General features: G+C 35.8%; 2 protein-coding genes across 4 annotated transcripts in view; one reads left to right on the top strand and one right to left on the bottom strand.

Annotated features, from left to right (window-relative positions):
- Nucleotides 1-20,704, top strand: part of MARCHF1 (membrane associated ring-CH-type finger 1) — a 404,383-nt gene that overhangs the window by 12,674 nt on the left and 371,005 nt on the right. For all 3 annotated transcript variants that reach the window (XM_084518138.1, XM_084518145.1, XM_084518136.1), the window contains exons 3-4: nt 18,567-18,694; nt 20,228-20,371. The gene's annotated coding sequence lies outside the window, so the exon portion shown is untranslated. The remainder of the gene's footprint in view (nt 1-18,566; nt 18,695-20,227; nt 20,372-20,704) is intronic.
- The window catches only part of KLHL2 (kelch like family member 2), a 271,198-nt gene that overhangs the window by 105,210 nt on the left and 145,284 nt on the right, over nt 1-20,704 (bottom strand). The window lies entirely within an intron of this gene.

Raw genomic sequence — 20,704 nt, 5'->3', positions numbered from 1 at the left:
CTGCTTTCAGTTTATCCTGTGCATGTTTCTAGGCGATGAAAAGAGATCTTTTGAAAATTTCTTGCTCCTTTCTTTTTTGTTAAGCGATCAAATGCACACCCCAATGCTGACAGAATGCTTTTGTGTCCCTGGCGTGGACACAGAATTTATACAGCCTTATAAATCTTGGCTTTATGGGACTATGTGTCTTACAAACTAGATGAAGAGTGTTCCTTTTGCATTGGGTTTGTTAATGCTGAAGAACAATGATATTGTCTTCCTCTAATCTCTTGTCTACCCTTTGGTAAAAAAGATTTAATAGATTAATCACATGCATACCAAATATCTTCACTTTCAAAGTCAGTGCAAGCTGACACCTGTATTGTCTTGAATTAAAAATAAGACAGTGTTTCAGAGAAAAGAAATAAGGGGGAAAAGCTCGGTAGCATAACTTATAAAGAAAGTTGTATTGTGTTTAACAGTAAACTTTGAAAGGTCTTGGCAGTGTTTATGTTTGTAAATGTCAGAGGAGTTATAGACAGTTATCCTTAAGGTAAATATATATATAGACAGTTACATTTTCTAAAAACATTTAAGAGCTTTTTGGAAACATTTCTGTTTGTTTATTTTTGATTTTGTATCAAGGGGAGCCTACATTTCTAATACTTTGATTTTTTTGTCTTCCCAAAATTGGATATAGTTTTCAAATTTTGATTTTACCCAGATCAATTTAGGTCATCCTCATTGGAGAAAAAGTTTATCCAAATCAAAATATACTTGTTCTCTATTTTGGGGAAGAACTAGAAGAACTGGGGCATCCACTTGCTTTAGCTCTAGATAAAAACTTTATTCATCTAGAATTAACTTTGTCTGACAAACTGGGGGATCCCAGCATTGCATATGGAAGAGAGCAGCCCAGTTAATCAAGGACAACTCTTTTCTATTCAATACATGTCACCTTATTTGTAAAAAAAAAAATAGATTTAACGTTAGTGTTTGGCAGAAATTGACGTCTGAACACCTAACCATCAAGACACATAGTAAAAGACCTTTCTAGTATTCTTTATTGAATCATCCACAAACTGCCAGAGGTGAGCTACCTGGCACATCCCCTCAACCCCCAGCTCAAAACTTGAAAAAAAAAAAAAAAAAAAAAAAAAGTGTATGCTATTACTGTGTAAATTGAAGGTTAGGAAAAAATAAAAACATTAAACCAAACAACAAAACATGTAAAAGAAGCAAGGCTTTTATTAGAATCAAACAAACAGACAAAAATCAACAACAACAATAACAAAAATAGCCAAGGAAGTGTTGGAAGTGTTTAAGTTCAATCTGTCAATAAATCTTTCATGAATATTTATTTAAATATAGGTATTTGTTTTCATTTTTTAGTCACATTTAAAAAATAAGCTTGCTACAATACTGTTTTGGTTTTGATTGCTCTCACACCTGGAGAATGTGTTAATTTGCTGTGGTCCTCATTTATACACAGGAGTTGTGCTGACAATTCATCTACATCCTGCTGTAAATTGGCACTACTCCTTTATATAACAATAACAGATGATTTAATGTTTTCTCATAGCAGCTTAAGGCTGATTGGCTACTACTTGATGTAATTTCATATACTTTGCTTTTCATTAGGCTTTGGTTTTGTCCCATTTGCTAGCCCTTGGCTATACAAACTCAGAAATTGTCTCTTTAGGAGAGGTACCAGTTGTCACAGCAACCATGCTTACTAATATAGCAGTGGTCCATCTAGTCACGCAGTCATCAGAAGTTAATCCTAGCTCAGGAAGAAGCAGGAAAGAAGCAATCAATTTATATTAGCTGTACAGGCACCACAATGCCCGTGGATCAGTGCCTCTTGCTGTAGGCACTGTACGGAACCAAAGCTGGAGCCACCCTAAAACCCACTGTGTAAGTACAGCCTTATTGTGGCTGGGGGTGGTCTTAAGACAACATTTAGAGGGAGAGTTTCTCTCTTTATTTTTATATATATTATACGTGTGTTTATTTATTTATTTACTTATTTATTTATTATATTAACCCATTCTTTGAGAAAAATAGATGAGTTTTCAGGCACATCAGCCCTACTTCAGGTCTACAATAGAAATCAAAATGTTCAGTATTAGGAATGCAGTAGAAATATTGGTTTTATAGCACATTAAAATTTCCCCATACATTTTATGATCATCTAATGGTTTTGGATTTTGGTCTCTGTCCCACAAGAACTAATAATCTTCAACTCTCTCCTGTTACCAATAACCTTTTTTTATACTTATTCCAACTTTTTTATTCTCTGATTGTCTAATTCATTGACATGATTAATATAAGTTTAAAGGAAATTATTCCCAGTCTGACTTCTGATTCAAACATGCCATAAAGCTGTCTGTTTTTCCCATATATATATATCAGCCTAATAAAAGGTATCATTCTTGCCTAAATCCTAATCTTTTTATATGGGAAGTGTAAGAAACTGGAGACAGATGATAAAACAATATCAGGAGGTTTAAAGGACAGTGACTACTTGTCTGTTTTTTTTTTTGTTTTTTTTTTTTTTTTTTTCCCTGTCAATTTTCAACCTTCTCAATGTGTTTTGGGTGAAAAATGCAACAAAACTACAAAACTAGATTCTGTGTTTTGCCAGTGAAAGTTTGTTTTAAATAGCATGAGTTATAGCTCTCAAAGCACCAATAGTTTGTTTGGCATTTTCTAAAACAAATGTAAACAAAAACATAGACAGTGATTTCTGTATCATTAGTCCTGTTAAGTAACTACAATGCCTTAAAATGGTGCATTACAAAATAGAGCACCTGCATTCATGACTATCAGGGCACATTTGCTGTGGTGTAGCAATTATGTAAGCCCTATCAAAGACAGATGAAGAGATTTTTATTTTATAATAAAAATAATTTGGATCAAGAGCTCTTGACAAGGTCACAATTCCTGTTTTTATTAAGCAGCCCCTTTATTTATATATTTTATATAAATATAGTATATTTATATTAAAAAAAATATGTATTATTTATAGGCTTTTACTGCTGAATCTTGCAGTACAGCTCCTAGGTTTACTCGTAAGATTCACTGTTCATCTGTAAGTAAATGAGATCACACAGAGGCAGCTGTAAGGACCAGGATGGGTGGCTGCAGCCATGGCACACAGGACTGACTGCCCAGACATCTTGTCCTTCATGCTGGTCCTTCTTCAGGAGCTACTTAAGCACCTTGAGCTAGAAATGCCCTCAGGAAAAGAGGTAGGGGAATTCAAGCTTCCCTGGCTTCCAGACCACGGAATCCTCAGTTAAATAGATAAGGGCTTTTCCTAATCTACCATCACTATCTCTGTCTGATGTCTTCCATTTTACTGTTTTGTTTTGTTTTGGTACCCCCCCCCCCCCCCCCATAAGGCTTTCTCCCCTGCCTCCTTCATTGTCCTCAGGAGTTGTCTGTTTTGCTAGCTCTTTCTGAACAGCTAATGCCAGCTCAGCTTTTTACCCTGCATCATCCTGTGATGCATAGGGCATCACTCCGTGGTTCATATCCTGAAAGCAGTATAGCTTGGGTTATACTGGCTCTGCTTTCAAGTGAATAAACCTTACCACTCAGCCATGCAGACATGACCTCACTGCTTTTAGTTCAAGAGCTTGCTTGATCATACCTGGGCTGGATACTTCTGTGTGGTGCTCCACAGTGCAGGGCAAACTTACTTTTAGCTGCAGAGATCATGTTCTATCCTTCAGCCTTTTCTCAGCTGCTGTCACTTAGATTCATTCCCCCCGAATGTCATCATAAAGAACACTGTTACCCTTCTAATGTGGCTGCAGCTTTATCAGCAGAGAAATATTTTCTACTGACTTTGCTGTTTCTCTATACTGTAAGGTAGCTATTTTGATAAAAAGAGACATGATCAATCAAAATGAAATGTAGTGGTAAAGTTTGGGCTAGATGTTGGTAAATTTTAGCAGTATCTGCTGAACAACTTTCTAAGCAACTCTTGTAAGGTTATGTCTAAGTATCTGAGATAATCAAAATTATGGCAAAAACGACTGTATAAAGCAGCCTTGTAGTCATTGTCCATGCCAATAAACAAAATGCTTTCTCCAGAACTATTTTTCAAGTAGGATGTAAATTTGTGTCTGTTCCCTGAGCAGTTCTGTGTGTTTGGTTGTATATTTTAAGTTTTAGCTGGTTTTGATACCCTTTAAGCATAAGAATCTTACTTGATCATGGCTGTCTGATAGGACAAAAATTGTGAGAGCATCGTTACCATTGTCTGGACTTCAGGTTACTAAGACCGGAATGCATACAATTCCATCTCTTCTGTATTTCATGTGATTGGAGCCTAAAATGTTCTGGATGCTTTTGTTCCTAGTCCACACAACTCACATCAGTCTGTTGGTCAGTACAAAAGAGGAGTGGAAGCTTGACATCATAGGGATAGATATAAAATCCATATTTCTCCAGTCAAGTAGTTTCAAATCTTTTCATATAAGGTTGAGGAGTCCAAAGAATCCTTATCAGTGACCCAATGAAAGAAGAACAGCCCTAATGTCTGTCTGAAGTCCATTATACAGAACTAAAATGACTGAAATACTTTAAGGAGATGAAAAATATCAAAAAAATTGTCATTCGCTTTGTTGCAAGATGAGCAAAGGAAAGTAAAATATCATCTAGTAATGGTGTATTAGAAGGCCTAGAATGCTGGTGACAGTTTTTTCTTGGTGCATTAATCAGCATGCAAACAAATCAAAGTATCAAGTGAATATAAACTTCACAATAATTTGTTGTTTCTTATTACATGTGAATATGAAAGATGAAATTCACCAGAAGTGTTGACATAGGAGTAATTGCATTAAGTTAAAAGATGTGTTGGTAGCCTCATAATTTTCTCTAATTGTATTTAGTGAGGACTTCCAGCTCATTGCCTTAAAGGTGGTCTGAAAAGTAGATTTTAGGAACAACTATTGAAAATTATGGTCTGCACCAGCAGTAAAACTGAGTTAAATGAAACAGTTTTGTTTTTTATTTTTATTTTTTTTTAATTTTTCCTTTCTGCTAATTGTATTTTAAATGCACCATACATTATATATTTAAAAAGGAAGCTGTCAGATACAGGCTGCCCTAGATAGAAATGTTCATATAGAAAAGGCCTGAAAACAAATACAAACAATTATTTCATACATACTTCATTTCTATTACGCTATTCGGAATATGGTTAGGTGTAGCTCTTAGCTTCCATGTTAGAGTATCTGTAGCTGGCAGATTTTAAACATGTAGCAAGAGTGTCCTGAATGGTCCTGTGAGTAAAAAAGTCATCACAACGGTCATTACTGGTAAATTATTTGTTTTAATAAAGCAGCTGCACAGCTCAAATTACTTGTCAAATTCTTATATTTGTAATGCTGGGGACCAAAGGGAGTTAGCTACGTTTTTATGTTTTTCAAAATCCTTAGTATCAAGCTGTCCAATACTATAATTCATTTTGATTTTTGTATTCTATTCTTATAAAACACTGTGATTTCTAACCATAACTTAGAGCATGAGAAGAAGTCACTGTTGTGTGAAATTGAAAATTTCCACAAATGATGAAGTTGGCACTCAGTGCAGAGAGGAGATACAATGGACAAGGTGTTTGATATCAAAAGCATTGCAAAAGCTTTCAGTGTTGCCTGAAAGGCTGTGTAGATTCAGAACGAGAGTCTTAAATGTTCATATTAGTATAACAGGTTCTTCTGAGTGAGGCTTTAGATCCTAAGCATCCATGTGGCAAAAAAGTGAGTGAACAATTTATTGCAAATAACATATCACTAATGCTGGGATTTTTTCTGTGGTTGCTAATACTTTTGTTATTTGACCAAGGGACTTTAAAGAACATGCTTTATTTGCTTGAAAATTCTCAAGTATTTTATTTATGTATGGAAACAGGATTAAATTCAGCCGGTTATGCTATGGTTACAGGTTGGAGCAACAAATTGTGCTGGCAAGTTGTTGGACGAGCCTTACTGCTCTTGTGAAAAACCAATTGTCTGTTTGACAGTTCGTGAAGAATTTTCATCTTGACTGGGAAGCAGTTGTTTTACTCATATGAAATGAGTAAGATGACAACAGAAAAATCTAAAGCTGATCCGTATTACCCTACAGCAGTATTTTTATAAAAGATATAAAAGGGAAATTAAGTATTTTTGTCTTAGAAAGGCTTACATTTCACCTTGGAAGCTGAAGAGTCTTCTGATAGATACCTCTTGAACTTTTCTCTCACATAAGTTAAGCCTTTGTCAAGTCACCTTCACACCTGCCAGCTCCTAAAAGTTTATTTCATGAGAAGGTCATGAGTGGTCAGCTTGTCTGTTTAATTCATATTGATAAATTCCAATCTCCACTGACCGTCCCTAAGCAAAGACCTTGATATGCAGAACCTTTCAGCCATGCAATGCAATAGCTGCTGCTATCTGCATGATAAAAGAGATTGTTTTCCAGACCTCACAGGTTTCATACTGGATGACGATAACCTCATCACAACATGTGATTAGATAAAACTTCTCCTTTGAGAATGCTTTTTAGTGAATAGTGCCTAACTCCATCTCCTACTGTGCAAACTGAGTGATAAGGTTAGTAGAAATTGTCTGCCATAGCTAGGCATGTATTAAACTGTATAGTTATATACGGATAGTTTGTCTGGCACGGAAACAACTTGGCACTGAACAACCTGCACTCACACTGCCAAGTTCACCATCCAAAACAGAATGGCTGCACCGAGGCTGCAGTCTCAGACTCATGCCACTTTCCATAAAACGCCTGGATATTGTTGGGGAATAATAGCACAGGCCAGAAGTGTGACAGAGTCCATGCTAACAGGATAATGATATAGGGCAGTTCCTGTTCAATTTACTACTATCCTTGTTTGGACAGTGCTCTCAGACATGTGGCCTGGTATTTGGGTGGTCCTGTGGGGAGCCAGGAGACGGACTTCATGATGCTTGGGGGTCCCTTCCAGCTGAGGATATTCTGTGATTCTATGATGTAGCCCACTTGTTGTTGTTAAATAGCTTCCATGTTCCCCTGTTAGGGAACTTTGTGACCATAGATTATTAATATTAATAATTAATATTAAAAAACAAAAACAACCACTAGTGTTCCTAGGTTTTAATGTTTTGAATGCAACAAATGAAGTGCAGCAACAACAACAACAACAAAAAACCCCAAGCCCATAGACAACAACACACCAGAAAATTCCTATCAATCATGAACATTTAACATTAAAAGTTAAAGTTTTGAGGTCTGTTGTCACCAGCATATGCTGGCTTGTCTTGTAGACCTCTCAGTCTATGTGTCTGGCCTGCATGTAATATAATATTCTCTGAGATGTTCAGGTTTTTTTTTGTTTGTTTTGTTTTTGTTCTAAGGCAATTTCTGGTAGCTCTGAGTGAGGGGTGATAGTCTCTGTGAACTGCAATGTGGCATTTGACAAACTCAGAAAAGAAAAAATGAATTTGGGCCACCTTAGAGCTTCAGTGAGCTGTGAGTTGAATGATACTGTTATGTCTTCTTGAGTGTATTGGCATCTTGAAATGGTGGCTCAGATGCCTCTTAACATCTTCGTTTAAGCGTATGGTGTGTAATTTACCTGAAGGGAAGAATGTAAGTAGAACTGGCATTCTAGTATAAGCCATGTTCACGTGTTCTGGAATACATGGACATAAAAAGAAGTTGGAGTCTAGTAGTGGTCTTCTGTAACACAGGAAGCTCATTTTTTTCACCTTGCAGCATGCAAGCAAATGAAAAGATGTTGGGAATGCTGAAAAATGAGGGACAGAAACATTAGATGATCATACACAATATGTTCAACACAAAAGTGCAGAATTTATACCTACGTACATCATATTAACAGGACAATTTGGCCATATCCCCAGAATGAATTCCACACTCCTGTGTTCACCATTCAGGGGCTGAAGGAGAAATAAATAAATCACTGTAATCTCAAAATTCTTTATCATTATTATTATTACTATATTTTAATATTTATTAATATTCTATTTTGTAATGAAATATAAGTTTTTGTTTGTTTGTTTTTAATTTCAGCTTTTCATATGCCCCACACAGCTGTCCTATAAAGCAGAAAATTTATTAGTGCATTGGAAGAAATTGCTGAATAAAATCCAACTTCATTTGATTTCGATGATGAATAAATCCAACTTCATTGGATTTCTAGTATACAGAAGACAAATATTCATAGGACACAGGTTGACAACGAAGTCCATTAGTCTGCTAATGCAAAGGACACAAACCTAAGAAATTGTTGGTGGACTTGAACAATCCCATTATGTAGGCTGGTATTACTGAGCAGGAGCTTATTAGGTGTTTCTTCAATTCAGTAATAAAAAATACAAAGCATAAACAGAAAGTCGTGTTGCTGAAGAGTGCTTGGTATTGTCAACTCTTTTTATTTGTTAGTGAGGTTCAGAAAAGGCAAAAAAAAGTTTTAACTATTTATATAACCATCAAGGCTTTTTGCCAAAACCTTAATCAAAACAAACAAACAAACAACAACAAAGAAAAAAAAAAAACAACAAAACAACAACAACAACAACAAAACAGCTTTCCATTAAATTATGTTAGTATTGTATGAAAGTTTTATTATATCAGGATCCTAAATTTACTGCCAGTAGAAAGAGGTGAATCTGGAGAGGGTGATAATAGACAGAACAACAACAACAGATAGATGTACAAATTGTGCAATTCATTTGCATTTGCTTCTGTGCATTTGCTTTTTTCCTCAATAAGGGAAAAGATGCTTTTTAGATGCTTTTTAGCATCTTTTAGCATCTTTTTAGCATCTTTTCCTATGAACAGCCCAGGCTGGATGAAATATGTAGGTAAATGGCAGTGTGGCACTGTTCCATGCTAACATGCAGATGTAGAGGAATAAGCTCTGTAGTTTCATACCCGTACAACAACACTTTACATTCTAAAAGTTACGTCTAACCTCACTTCCTGGGCCAGATGGAGAACTTGTCTGCAGTAATCTGCAGGTCTCATCCTACCTGTTTGCTCAGGGATGTTTTGTGAAAAAACATGAAGGAATGAAGGGCAGGGCCGGTGTGTGTCTATCTTTTATATTTTTGTTGAGTCATTTCACTACGTGGACACATGATGGCTTTTGAACATCCCTAAGGTGAAAGACTCCACAACCTGCAAATCTGTCTGTGTAGCCTGTACCCTCATCATCAAAAAGCCCCAGTGAGGATCCTGGCTTAGTGAAATATTCTAATCTCTCTTTACTCCCCATATTCATATAAATTACCTGTTTCTGAGTCCCTTCTTTAGGAAATACCTTTCTTATCAACTTTCCCTCCCTCTCCTTCTCTTCCCTTCTTTTCCCTCCCCTCTACTACTTCTTCCTGTTAAAGATACTAGCTCTATTTCCATTCAGATATGCACTGATACACATCTAGACTCTTGAGTGATTCTTCTCAACTTGCCTTTAGCTTTGAAATCTTCTATTTCTGTAGAAAAGCTTGAGTTACCAAAAACTCAACTAATTCTTCCAGCTGTTCCATTAGTCCTATAAAGATCTACTTTCTACCTGTATATGTTGTCTGAAACAGTGGCAACCATTGCCTGGCACAGCTCCCAAAACAGAACTGGTACAAGTATTGTTCCGTCAAATGCACTGTCAAAAATGGAAATCCATGTTAAACACTGTAGATATCGATACTGTAATTTTGAATCTAAATCAGAAGGTGTTTCAGTAACCAGTGAAGACCAGAATATTTTCCTGGTTTTGGAGCTGTCAGAATTACTGAGTTAATATTCGACTGTGTCCTTAGCAAGAAGGGCAGTCAGACATGAACTTGCTTTAAACAAGTAAGTGAGAAGTTTTGGTAATAAACTGATGTGTGAATATCAGTATTGGTACAACTTATCTGTTTCTGATATATAAGCACTGTGAGGTGTAAGTATGCCCGTGTGATAGTATGCTATTCAGGACTGCTTCAGACCTTTGCTCTCCTACGTGCCCTCTCTCTTCTCTTGTTCCTGTTAAACTTTTCCTAGCTCCGTGTAGTTTCTCTCTAAGCTTCAGTACAACCTACTCAGTCTGTCCTGACCTGAGTAATGTTGTGAAATAATAAATAAGCCCAACATTCCTCTTCAGCCTATTGTCATTCTTGCCCTTCCCCAGCTGTCCAATTTCTGCTGAAAATAACATTTTTTCTCTGCCTTCAACACTCCTATCTCCTTGCATTATGTATTAATCATCTTTATTATCAGCTTATTTAGTGCTGTAAAAACTGTTCCCACTGAAGTTAAATGCTATTTGTTCTTTTTTCTATTTTCTATTTTATGTTTTATTTTTTATTTTATTTATTTATTTAGTTTGTGGAAAAATGCAACTTTCTGCAAGTTTAAATGAAGCTCAGTTTCCAGGTGTGTCTTACCACCCACATCACACTGCTGAGTTCTTTTGCCAGAGAGGACCACAGAACCCTGTAATAATGCATATTAAGGAGGATCTTTGCTCTGGAGCTTTCTGTGAGTTGTTTTTTTTTTTTTTTTGCTCCCTCACTACTACATGTTATAATACTAACCAGAGTGTCAAGGCAGCATATGTTGCTGACGCAGTGGCAGCAGGGCAGACCCCTTTGCTTCATTCAGTGGTGCTGGCAGGCCACCAGCATGCTCCCTCAGGAGCTGCAGGGCAGGGAAGTCAAACCTGAGCTGGATGAATGCTGGAATTCACTGAAGCACCTCAGTTCCAGGAGCTAAAAGATAGAGCTGCTTTATTAAGAAAGGGTGACTTCAAGAATACTCCATCAAATAAATCAAAAGGGTTGAAGTCGGCTTGCTACTGGAATTTGTTGGGTGCCTTGTCTTTGGGAGGTGGAAGTCTCTGCTGCCTAGCAAGAGCCTCTGAAAAGAGGAAAATCTAAGGTGAAAAGCTCTGACAAGAATTAATTAAGAAATATTTTTAGTCTAATTTTGAGCCGGGCCTGGTGGTTTTTGCTCAGTTCTGCTTTGTTATGTTCTGTTTAGGATCCTTTAGGATCCTTTGGGAAGGGGAAGGAATTTGGTAGGGCTTAGCTGTAGTGGCAGGCTGTCACAGCAGCCGGTTATGCTGGAGGTAACTGGTAACCACCGACTGGCTCTGGGGAAGGGCAGGTGAGGGGAGTAGGAGCACAGCGGGCCACAGAAGGTGTTGTAAAGGTTGGCTTACCACAGGCGGTTGCTTCAAGGTCCCTGGCCAACTAAAAACAAATGTGAGCAGTGGAGGAGTGTTATTTATAAATAAACATAGTCACATTAATCTGTGAAACTGCTCAACTTCAAGGCCATACACATCAGGATAAGCTTACAGGATCAAGGGCAGCATTGTTCTTTGTCCTGTTTTTCGGTTACTGCTTGGTTGGGAGCTATTACATTCTCATCACTGAGGCCGACAAAGACAGTTGAGGCAAAACATTACATACTTTTTTTTTTTCTTTTATTTTTTTATGGAGTACTGCAATTTTGAGACCTCTTAGATTCCTCCATATCATATTGTTAATAATTCACAGAAGCTAGGAGTGTGTTTAGTGCTTTGTGAATATATATGGAGACAATATTTTGCCCTGAAATTCTTGGTCTGTCAAAATTAAGAGTTACAGTTCAACATACTCAGAAGTTGGTTTGATGTCTTAAAAGCAAACCTTAAAATCTCATTACATCACAAATCAATGCCTGTTTGAGCTGAATGGCTGGAACTGGAGGTAGTTCAGAACAACCTTTTGTCCTTAGCCAGGAGAAGGTCAGAACTTGCCTGAAAGTAAAATGAATACATCTTCAGAAATACCTCAGCATGCCAGGAGTGCTGAATTGCTCAGGCTCTGACCTTTTTTTCACTGTAGGCAATCCACATGATACCAGTTTCTGGAAACTGCTGTTATATTATGGCTTTTTAATGTGATTGCATTTTATTTCTGTTTCACAACTCACTGAAGTTTGGGATTTTTTTAATGGCCACCAGTTCAGGCAATAGGACAGTCGCAGATGAAAGACAAGGACTCTTCAAAAAGAAGTGGGAAAAGCGTTTCACCAAAAGTTAACCACTCAGAATCGAAGACTGGTAGAAATCACCATGATTTCAGTCATGAGGATGCAGCACTGTTATCACAGCTTGGGAGCTGCCCAGCTCGAGTGGAGCTATCATTGCTCTCAGACTTCAATGCAGTTGCCATCATGGTAGGACTGGCTGCTGAAGAGAGATCAGTTCAAGCACATGCTTAACTGCTTTGCTGTGTGAGAACTTTTGGTCTGAATCTGCAGAGAACTAGTTGAGAAATGCCATTTAATTTCCACTGCCCTTCTTCTGTCCTCCCCCACTTACCAAATGTAGGAGAGATATTTTGGAGGAAGAAGAAAAGCGTAGTAAGATAAGAGAGGCTGTGAATGCAAGACATAAAAAATTAACCCTTTGATGAAATGAGATAACTAAAAGCACCTACAGATACATTTGTGCCAAAAACAGGAGGAAGCCTAATCTTCTGAAAAAAAAAAAAAAAGAGCAGAGAATTTGATGAGCACTAGAGAACAAAGGGATGTCATACCTCCTTCAAGCACCAAGCTTGCTGTGCTATGAATGAGTGCAGTGGGACTTTCCTAAGCATGCAGAATATATTCATCAATAGCTTCTTAATAAAAAAAAAAAAAGTCATATCTTTCTCAGTTTCTCTCTTTTTTTTTTTTGTAGTATTTTTTTTTTCTCACTAGAATTTCCATGTTTTTAGTGTTGCTGAACTTGTGTTCTTGAACTTGCCGAGCTTGGATTTTGTTCATATGACAAAAAGGGAAGCTATTTTGTTTGCTACTTGTGCTTTCTTCAGTGCTGATGGTGCTGGTAATAACGGCACCACTGTCAAGAAACTGTTATGCCTGGCTGAGACTAGTGAAAAGCAAACCAAAGAGGCATAACATTTTCCTATTGCATGTGTTTATGAACAACTGTTTAGCTAAAAGTGGCAGTACAAAAGCTCTCATTGAAGACTTACTTTAGAAAAAATCTAAGAACCTGGGGAGACAGCATAAGAGCCAAATTGGAAAGGAAAAGAAGGCTTAAGCATGTAAGTGTCATTTAAGTGATGTAATGAAGAGGGGTACTTCTTGTCCTAACCAATTAAAAGAAATCCATTGTAATAGGTTCCTTAGTACAAGTTAGTGATTAGTGACTGATAAAAAGGATAGACAAGTAAAAATCCTTCTGTGTCCTTGCTGTATTTCCTTTCTCTTTATTATCTTCTAAACTTTGTATCCTTTTCTTCCTTTCCTAATCCCTCTATCCATAATTATTTTTATATTTCTGTTTTATACTTCTTTTTTTTTGCCTCATGTTGTGTCTCCAGCTCTCATCCTCCTTCCAGAGTCTATTTCTCTAATCACACACTCGTTTTCTTACTGTTTGCCATAACTCAGTTTGCAAATGCCGAGGCCCCATTGGCTACGCTGATGGTAGCTTATACGATCTACTATATACTACTCTTATACTATCTCCAGTAGCTCAGCTTCAGGGTCTTGAAAAGAGAATTAGAAACAAGTATCAGAGTTTGTGCCAGTGTTGGCATTTAGCTATGCAGATATTTCAATTTAATTCAGTGTTCATTCTTCAAGGTCATGTGCTATCATTCAACAATGAGCAGTGTTATAATTATTGTGGAGGGAAGTTTGAAGAATGCTGAGGAGGAGCTAACTTTTGATGGTTTTGTTTTGAAGTTAGGTCAGTCCCTGACTTTTTGCCTTTAAATCTTCACCAAAAAGTACTCAAACTCAAAAATAAGCTTAAATGAAACAACTGCTGACTGAATGGTAGCTACTTAAATATTAGCAAATTTTGTTGAAAACCATAAATAAAACAGATGTAATTTATAACAGTTTGAGACATCTTAATAAACACAATATTGAAGGATATAACAACTGTATGGCTCATGACTTTTTCATATATAAAAATACATTATTTTACATTGTCTTGCACTATCAATCTGGATTTTTAGAAAGAAGACATAGTATTAACCTATGCTATCATTCAAGCTATACTTAATAATAAACTGATATATACTTAAACTAAACTGATAAAGCTTGCTTACAGTACTTAAAAGAACGGAAAAAAAAAAATCCATACTTCTTACTACAGTGTTCTAATAAAATACAATGACAAAAATGGAGTAGTAATGAAAGGCTGAGAAAATTATCCAAAAATTCATTAGGGTTATTCTAATGTAAGATAAATATTTTTACTAAATACATAAAACAGCAAAACCCACTCTATCAGCTCCAGAAATATTAGAAATATTACTAAATGTTAAATGCAATGCATCTTGTTGATTGCTTCCTCTATGCAGAGTAGGGAGTCAGTATGTTTTCCTCCAAAAGAATAGTATTTTTATTATCTACATTTAAACAATGGAAAACTAATGACATAGGAACTATGACTAATAATATAAAATGCCTGCTGAAGCCTCAGAAGTGCAATAAATTCATAGGAGTGTTCACCACCATGTGTGCAGTGATTGCACATTGCAGAAGATGGACTTTCAATTCAGAACATTTATTAGCTCAGGTTTTAAACATTAATCAGGCATAGTTGAGAAGGTGTTTCTGCGGATTTTTGTGTTATCATTGACATTAACACGATCATTCAATCTGAGATCTTTCTTCAGTAGTAGTCTTAATACCAAGCACAGAATGTTGGGTTTGAAAATTGCCTTTTTACTTTGCTCCTAGTCTTCAATAATAAGGCAGAAAATATGACAAAAATGGTTGCTTTGTCCTACTTCATAATATCTACTCTCATGTTTTCTTCTCTTTCCAGCTACTGCAGAACAAGTTAATTGCTAAAGTCACCATCCTATCCCCTGTGGAACTAAATTTTTGTGCTACCTTTTAGGCTGTTTTCTAAAAGCTTAATTAAACTGTCAGTTGATGCTGAATATACCAGTGGTGTTTCAAACTGAAGCCTGAGATTCTGTTGTCATCTGAGCATTACAAAGCTTTCTGTTTTTTGTTTTTTTTTTTTTTTTTTTTGCTATTCTGCTTTTTATATGTGGTATTTGAACTGCTAGTTCCATTCTTGTTGATTAATAGGGTGTAAATAGTGTCTGAAAAAAAGAGATTTCAAAACTTGTGATAAAAGCCTTTATGCTGCTTGTAACACATGCACGCAAACCTTAGGTATTTACTCTTCACACTGTAGCCTTCTCTACAAGTCCCAGGAACCCAACAAAAGGCCCAGCTGAATAAATGCAGAGGAGAAAATCAAACTTAGGTTCATATATAATGTCATAAAAAGATAATACTACATTAGACATAATGTTTTCTCTTAGATTCTGTCACAAAATAGGTTTATTGCATGTCAAACCATTCACAGTCATTCTCAAAACTTTAAAAAGCTTGCATCCATACTTTCTATGTACTATAGCTGTGGTGGTTAAACTTTGTAGGGTGCAGACAGGAGGGAGGTAGCCTGCCTGCTTTGTGGTTTATTATGAGTTCTTACATGGCTTAATAAATTGATAAAGTAAAATAATAATAGTAGTAAAAAAAAAAAAAAAAAAAAAAAAAGAATTATTGGGTACCCAAAAACATCTATTCATATCACAGCCTTTTTGTGAATACAAAAATAAGTTTGTAAATATATTTTCCTTACCTTCACAGTCCTTGAAATCAGACACCAGAATGCTGTGTTGTTAGCATTGCACTTTTTTATTTTTAGAGCTGAGGAAATAACATCATAAAATTTGTATCTGTATTATTGCCATTCAATTCTGCTAATCTGTCTTAACAGGTCTATAAATAACACCATTCTGTTTCCCTTTAAAATTGAAAAAAAAAAAAAAAAAAAAAAAAAAAAGAACAAATTGAAAAAGAGTGAGGGAAAGTGTGCAAATATCTCCTCCCTGGGCCGTGACCTCCTCCATCTATCAGACCAGAGCAGGTAGATAAGGGAGGTGCATATGAAAGCAACCATTCTAAGTGACTATATGGTAAATCAACTTGTAGATCAAGCCTTGACTGGTGCTGATATGAACAGAGATCACAGGTGAACTGTGTGCTACAGGTCCTTAATTTTCTCATCTTCCCAGGGTATCTAGAGACAGGCAAGATGAAAATCTTCCACAGCGTAGTCCTGTCTGCATGAGCAGTTATTCAGACCCCTATCACCAGCCAGTATGCAGTTGAGTTACTCTTCTGTAGTGTTCTCAAGTCATAGTATTTCACTCCAAATAATCCTTCTCTTGAGAAAAAGCACAGAGGCATAGACCCAATGGTTGAAGCACTACATTTTTATCAATTATAATTTCAGCTATTATTTTATGCAAGTGTAAATTGTTAACAGTCTATGCTATTTCCATATTTTCCATTGTAATGGATAGTTAAATGGTACATCTCATAAAAGAAAGATAAATTATTAAGATGGTAAGGACATTTCTTTGACACAAAGCTAAAAACTTTCTGTACTTTTTTTTTTTTTTTTTTTTTTTTTTGTGCAATATTATAACAGTATGACCTTTACTAAAGTCATCATCCTATTATAAAAATGAACAAACACAGATAGAAATAAAGACAATTTCTTACCAACAAACCTTTTCACCCAGAAAAAAAAGTCAGTTTTGCATGCTTTTATACAAAACAAAAACAAAAACAAAACAAACAAACAAACAAAAAAACATTTCACCCAGTTGAAGTAAGTGATCATACCTTTTAATCTAATAAATGACTTTGTATTAGAGAACTCATGAAGAAGACAATGGATAGTTGAAAAAATTAGGAAATTTGCATCAGAGAGTAGTCTTAAAATCTAAATCCACAATATTTGCCCAAAAGGAATATGCAAGTAAAGTTTTAGTCTTTCAGTGTGACTTCTTCCAGGCCTAATCTGAGTTTGATTCTGTAGTGTCAGAGTATGCAAGACAGAGTAGAACATCAAATTTTTGGGCCAAGTATTTTGGCTTAAATTTAATAAAGCATACAAGTGTATTAAACTTCAACCATTTGCATAGCTACACTAAGTATACGTTCATGAAATCACAGTGTCCAGCTGTTGAACTTGAGTTTTGTATCAGGAGTGCACTTCTGAAGCAAACATTCCAATCATTCCCATTTCTTGTGGTTTACTTCATGTCATGAGGCAGCATCAGAAATTGTAAAGTGGATTCTTTTTGGACTGATTATGAACTGAATACAGATGATGAAGTCAATGGGCATTCAACACACAGGAACTGGTAAGAGCCAGCCTTTGTAAACACTCCTGAAACACTCCAGTTGTGTGGATGCTGTGTTCTCAACACCAGCTGTTTTGCCCTACAAGAATTCTGTTGGACTGCAGTACTTGCTACTGTAGGTACATCTTGAGTTTGTCTTTTGAGTTAGAACTTAGTCTTAAGTCTTACTCTCAGCCTGGTTCTCTGTATTTCAGGAGGACATTTTCCTTTCTAGTTCAGGGCATGTCAAGAATGACCCTCAGAGAAATTTGGAAAGTAGCAAAGAGTCAAGGTACATTATAGAAAGCGATAAGCAAAACCCAACAGGAGTGAATTTTTCTTCTTCATTAACATAGTTGCATGGTAGTGTGTGTGTTATCCTGGAATGGGAAGGCATGTTGTAACAGAATCTAAAGCACAGGTTTGGAAGCAGAACCGGAAAGGTCATGGTACAGAAGTTAATATTTCTGTCAAATCCTAATATTGCTTGAGGTTTCAAAAAATAGTCTATTAAGGGATTATTTGAAACAGCTAACGAAATCTGATACTGACATGTTTTAAGAACTTTGTTAATAACTAATTTTGCCCTTATGAAAGACATTACATACCTTAAATGTTCTCCACAATAGTGCCATAAAAAGTAGGTGAGACTTGTAATATGGACCCTTTTAAGTAACTACAACATACGTTTTAGTGGATTTTCACTCCTGATTTTGATCCTTCAAAAATGAGGAATACATGGTGTTCCTTGGAAACTTCTTCTCTTAATTAAGTATTTCATTTTAAAAAAAGATATGTTTTATCACCAGTTTAAAACTTACTGATTTTCCATTGCTAATTTTGCATCTTAGATGATGTATTTATACAGAATATTTACTTTATAATATTTACTTTATAATTGGTCTGCTTTTACAACCTCAAAAAGTGCAGTGTGTAAGGTTAGAGACAATGACAGTGTCAATATAGGTGTGTGTGAGTGTGTGTGTGGACTTGGTGTTGAATGGCTTCAATATCACTGTACTTCATGAGGATTATTAGCAAATGAACGAGAATACATCCTTAATTCTTTCATTTTAAATGTAGGTGAATTTTTATGTTTTTAATATTACCTTTCTTTAGAATATATAAATATGTACTTCCATGAACTTTCATCTGCAAATTACATTTGTACTTACATAGTAAGTACAAGGTTTAGATGTAAGCCATAAGCCAAAGAACACTGTATAGCTAACCCTCCCATACCCAATAACACACTCAGACTAGTGTCTGAGTTTGTTTCTTAGCTGAATTAGAAAAATACACTATTTATGTCTAACCTTTTTCTGTTTTGTGACTTTTTCTTTCTTCTATGTTGTATTGCAGTGTCATCCTTGAAGATACTGTTGGTGGAATTAATCGCTTCTCCATATACCAGAGCACTGACATCCTGAATTTGTTACATCAAAGGATATTGACTGAGAAGACAAATAATTAAATGACCCGTAACACAGGTAAATGATACTCTTGGGATCAAAGGAATCCCCTATGAATACTGTGTGCTGCTCTGTTCTGCCAGTCCTAGAAAGCGTCATTTGGTTGCAGTGGTTGTAGCAAGGTAGCTTTTGTCAATCCTTCAAAGTGAGGCTTTTCTAAACAGGATCTTCCTGCTTGTTTTTCTTGTTTGCTAATTGATCATAAAATACAAAGATGAATCTTAAGACTTGGTCACACATTGATTCATATAACATGTCTGCTTGCAGGCTAGGCTTCTGAACCACTTTCAAATGAAAGAGAAGACTAGTAGTCTGTTTTGGAAATGGGTAGAGATGGCTGACTAAGAACTGGCGGGTGCAAGACAATACTTTGCAAAAGATATTACCTTTAAATCTTTAAATAAAGATCTTATTTTACTGCCAATGTTAGTATTTTACATTTTGTAAGCTTTGAATGAGGTTGGATATTTCATTGTTGTAAAGGTCTACAGGAGTATTAGAAAACAAATAATATCTGTACTGTGAAGCAGTCATGCTACAGCTTCTCTTATTATGATGGATAAGAGCTGCTCTCCTCCAGTAAAATAATTTGAAATATATGTATGTATGTGTGTGTGTGATATAATATTTAGAAGAACAATAAGTTAGAGGTATTCAATTTGTCTAGAAGCTGATGGCTGGATCACCAGCTAGTAAAAATTTGCATAATGTTATTGAGAATCAGAAATATTACAGAATAATTCACTACTAAGAATCAAAACCTGAATATGTTGCAAGATAAATATAAATATTTCCATTCCAAAGGAAGCAGAAGTCTATAGAAGTCTATTCACTTCACTTTAAGAATAAAAAAATAAATAAATAATAATCTCACATGGATTTGAACCTCTAGTTTACTATATACAAATCCTGTACTGCTGCAATGGTAATCCGGCATGATTAGTCCTTTATGCAGTTTTATGTAAAATAATTGTTTACACATTATTCTTCTTCTTCCTATTTTTTATTATTTCACTCAAGTTCATAGCACAGATTCAAAATTTTGGTAAGGTGCTTTCCATTACTTTTTAAAATTAACTTTCTCAACTAATGGTGCTTTGCTTACTCTGAATAACCTGCTAAAGCTTTGCAAGGAGAACAACAGTCAGCAGGAACTACAAATACCAATCAGTGCAAAAATAGGATGTTCTTTGGGTAGAACTAAGAAGCAATAGCCACTAAGTCTCAAAATAAGAAAATAATTACTTCACCTGTACAGTAGTGTCTTTACTGGAAAGGATTACTTCCCCTTTGGTGTTACCCTTCTGGGAATTTTTAATAAAAAATGAATTAACTTCAGTCCTGAGGATATAGCCATTAGACAGACTCAGCAAGTTACTCCTGAAATTACAGTTCCTCTTCCCTAACTTGTGCTGTGAGCAGGAATGGGCTATTAAGTTTAAGTTGTCCTCTAACTAACAGTATTTTTTTTTTCCTTAGTTTGATAGAACCACATTTACATTATAGGAAAGATTCATCTAATCCAAGGATCTTTACTTGTGCTCTCTACAGCTGGAAAACTTTACCATAGAAGCAATAGTACCAGGACTGGCAGGGAAGGAGAATACTCAAGAAGAACAGAAATTACATGCAGGAGATTTACAGCTATTCAGGGTGAAAGATGCTGTGTTGTCTTCTTACGGAACATCCTAAAATGTGAGTAGAACAATAACTCTGAATTGTGGATAATACTAGAACAGTGCACAGAATTTTAATCTGGTATAACTACATGTCATTAGTAAAAGGCCTTCCTCGTTACTGTGTGTGCATGGTTGCTTCCTGTCTCTTACTGGTTAGGTGAGTAATTAGGTGATGATTGTATGATACCTTCAATGCTCCAGTGGTTTTTACAACTGCAGACCATTAAAATTCGTTTTGTTGTAATTGGGCAATAATGTAAGAAGCAATTTTACCTCTGTACCTTAGTAGTTGCCAACATTTCTCTGAAAGACAGTCTTTGCCCATACAGGAAGGTTAAACTGATATGCT

This window comes from Aythya ferina (assembly GCF_964211825.1).
Source record: "Aythya ferina genome assembly, chromosome: 4".
Classification (NCBI taxonomy): Eukaryota; Metazoa; Chordata; class Aves; order Anseriformes; family Anatidae; genus Aythya; species Aythya ferina.
Note: the sequence above shows the minus strand (reverse complement) of the source record. Positions and strands in the feature narration are given on the sequence as shown.